The sequence below is a fragment of the Stigmatopora argus genome, chromosome 3 (genome assembly GCF_051989625.1).
Source record: "Stigmatopora argus isolate UIUO_Sarg chromosome 3, RoL_Sarg_1.0, whole genome shotgun sequence".
NCBI lineage: Eukaryota > Metazoa > Chordata > Actinopteri > Syngnathiformes > Syngnathidae > Stigmatopora > Stigmatopora argus.
The window spans coordinates 17,915,954-17,919,926 of record NC_135389.1 but is presented as its reverse complement, the minus strand read 5'-3'; the positions used below and the strand labels follow the sequence as shown (position 1 = coordinate 17,919,926).

At 38.9% G+C, this 3,973-nt stretch overlaps 1 long non-coding RNA gene across 1 annotated transcript in view; it reads right to left on the bottom strand.

The window, feature by feature from the left end:
• LOC144071901 (uncharacterized) overlaps positions 1-3,973 on the bottom strand; it is a 69,222-nt gene that overhangs the window by 50,797 nt on the left and 14,452 nt on the right. The window lies entirely within an intron of this gene.

The window sequence follows — 3,973 nt, the reverse complement described above, 5'->3', positions numbered from 1 at the left end:
GACTGGTCGCCAGATATTTTTGTGTGTACATATATAGCTGTATGCGCATGTATACATGTTTGTATAATACATGAATATTTGTCTTTGTTTATATAGGCGTATACAGTCTACCCTCGGTTATCAAGACTTCACTTATTGCGAATTCACTCCTTTGCGATGTTTTTCTGCTATTAATTATTAAAAATATATATATATATATTTTGGGAAGTTCATAAAATGTGCAAATCCACGCTGAAACTCGCAAGCAGAAGCCACTTCTACTAGGACTTAGCACTGAAGGAAAAAAAAGGTAGTTATAATCGTGATAACCCTACTTCGTGATTTTTCGATTTTCGCGGCCATGTCTGGTCTACATTAACCGCGATATTCGAGGGATTATTGTGTGTGTGTGTATATGTATACAGTGGTACCTCGACATACGATCTTAATCCGTTCCGGGACTGAGATCGTATGTCGAGCTTTTCGTATGTCGAGCTTTTCGTAACTCGAGCGGACGTTTCCCATTGAAATGAACTAGAAACCAATTAATTTGTTCCAACCCTCTGAAAAAACACCAAAAACAGGATATTGGATTGGAAACAATGTTTTATTTCTTCTAATTCGCCATCTATTAACAAAGTAACACATAACTAGTGGTTTAATAGTAATAAAATGTGTTTAATAGAAGTAAAATTAGACGCATTTCGAAGGGGGAAGAGAGAGAGAGATGGAAAGAGAGAGGGGTGGGGGCGTTAATTCATTCCAACCCTCTGAAAAAACACCAAAAACAGGATATTGGATTGGAACAAATGTTTTATTTCTTCTAATTTGCCATCTTTTATCAAAGTAACACATAACTAGTGGTTTAATAGTAATAAAATGTGTTTAGTATAACTAAAATTGGGCGGTGTTGTGTGCACGAGTATACTTCATTACCCAGAAAGCCCTCTTTTTGCCCCCGTATGCACGTTGTGCGTTTTCTGGTCGAAACTCGTCTGAATAAATCGTTCAGTGCTCGTAGATATCTGTTTAGACGAAAGAGATGCGGAAAAAAAGACAGTGCGCTACAATGATAAACAGCCTCTCATGTCATGGCCACCTGGCTTGGTCACATCTCCAAATTTTGATCGTATCGCGGGCGAATTATTCGATCGAAATTTTCATCGTACCACGAGCTGATCATAGGTCGAGGTACCACTGTACATATGTAATATCAGTAAAGGCAGACTAGACCCTAGACCGGTTGCCAGTCAGCTGTCGGGCACACTGAGAGAAAGACGACCATTCGCACGCACAATCGTATTGCCACCAGCGGCAATTGAGCCCGCACCTAAGTCAGGCGAGTGAACCACTCCACCATCAGGTGGCATATTATATATTATGTATACAGGGGTAATGGAGTTTGTGAGAAAGTAAAGTATGGTATATTTCTGCAGGTCAGCTGGAATGGACAGGGAGAGAGCACATAGTCATAAAAGTACGTTAGCAAGCAGGACACACACACAGACACGCGCACGCGCACAGCCACAGGCGTCCGATTTGACTCAGTGCGCCATGAGAGGTACGGCGTGCATGAGTCCAAATGATCCAGAGAACATGGCGGGTGTCAGGGCTGCTCACGCTGCCGTGAAAGCACTTGTGAATCTCTTCTGACGCACACGGCAAATATGTGTGCACGGATGTCAGTGAATGGGAGAATTAGTGAGCAGATCCACAAATGCTCCGTTACACGTGAACGGCAAAAGCCCCTGACCTTCTTCTCAATGCCTTTAGCGCCTACTTAGAGTAGATGTGAAAATTCAACACACCCCTAGTTAACTGCAATATTTTTACAATCTTTTTTTTTAAATGATGGCCAAAATAAATCACGGCGCAAATGTTCGACATCACATGATATCTAACTTTTTTTTTAACCTCATTTAAATAATTGGCTTCCATTGACGGTGATAGATAAACAGTCTATTTTGAACAAATCTGTGCTACTCAATTGAAATATTGGTTTAAATATGTGGTTTTGATTCTTTTTTCGTAGCCCTGTTTTGAGCCTGGCGACCCACCAGGCTTATAAATAAATCTGTGCTACTCAATTGAAATATTGGTTTAAATATGTAGTTTTTATACTTTTTTCGTAGCACTCTTTTGAGCCTGGCGACCCACCAGGCTTATAAATGATGGCAGGAAACACTGTAATAGTATAGTTTTATATATACTATTATTATTATATTACATATGTATATATTTTTAATGAAGAAAAATAGCCATTTTAGACCTGTGCGCCCAATAGTTTCTCTTTTAAAGGATGTTTCTGCTTTGACTGCGATAGATGTCCAATCCATGGCGGTCAAGGGCTGAAGCAATGAGGTCAAGTGAAGTTACGTGATTTGACTCCACTTAATTTGATTTGAACTAATTGCTAAAGTACCTGTGAGCAAGCGAACAAGAGATGGAAAAAAATGAGCGCGAAACGCACCAAGTACTTTCACAAGCCACAGAAGTGCCGTTAAAAGGTATCGGACTGTCACCGCAACTTTACTAACCTTGTTAACACATCTTTGAAAAGTCATTAATGGTCTTCAGCCCACTTTCCAGCCTCTCTTTAAAACAAAGTTCACGGCATGGGAGTGAGGACAATAAGATTGGCGGTTAGGACCTTTCTCATAGTCAATGCGTAACTTGATATACTCGTGTGTTGTTTTTTTGATTTAAGTTGCCAATTCTCTAGTTAGCTTTTTTTTTTGGAATCCTATTGACCTTAAAGGAAAGACGGCACTCCAATCCGTCAACTATATCAGCTTCGTCGCATTTACAATCCTTCTCAAGGGACTGGGATTTATTTTCTCTCTGATTTTAAAGTGTATTTGCTGAGTATTGTCCCTCGCTGTTAAGTTCCAATCCCGGCCGCAAAATAAGATTTTATTGACGTTAACGTGACTCGCAAACTCGGGGAGTTTGAGAGGCGAGATAATAAGAAAAAGAAGGGGGGAAAGTGCAGGGCTCATCAAAATGGAAAGGTTTGAAGACATTTCTGGACTGGGACACATAGAGAAAGGACGAGCCAGGTTAAGCAAAGATTAAAGTTAAAGATATGTTTTCAGTTCTTGAATTTTTTTAATAGGTTAAAAGACATTTTGATGCGGCAAGTGTGCCCAAACGTTTTTCCTTCTAAATTCGCTTAAAAAATGAATGGACGTAATCCTTTCACTTTTATATGTGAAATATACAATTGGAATCATGTAAAAGTGATTGTCTTTAAAATGGGTTTAAGGTATTAACTCAATGGCATTTAGACAAGACGGCTCAATATGAAATGAGTTATGCTATGGGTGTCAAAGTGGCGGGCCGGGGGCCAGATCCGGCCCACCGCATCATTTTGTGTGGCCCGGGAAAGTAAATCATGAGTGCCGACTCTCTGTTTTAGGATCAAATTAAAATGTATCGAGGTATATTAAATTTCCTGATTTCCCCCTTTTAAATCAATAATTGTAATTTTCTAATCATTTTTTTCTGTATTTTTAGTTCAAAAATCATTTTGTAAAATCTAAAAATATATTAAAAAAGCTAAAATAAACAGTTTTAGATCTATAAAAACTGAATATTCAGGGCTTTTAATCCAGTTCTTTTAATCCATTTATTTAAAAAAAATCTAAATATTATATCTAAAATGGTCCGTCCGGCCCACATGAAATCGAGTTGACATTAACGCGGCCCGCGAACCAACCCGACTCTGACACCCCTGTGTTACATGCTAATTGAAATCAAGATTATAGATATTTGGAGAGAGAATATATTGAGTATTTACTATTTTTCCTTTTTTTTAGATTAAATAGTATTTTTTAATTAATTTTTTGTTCAGTTTTTGTTTTTCTTTTTTTCAATCAAAAATTGACTATGTTTGTTCCGGGGGACCGGCACCAAGTGACTGGTGGAGCGGTACCGATCCGTTAGCCGGCGGTTGGGGACCACCGATGAGAGCTCTAGGCTAGTCAACCTGCAG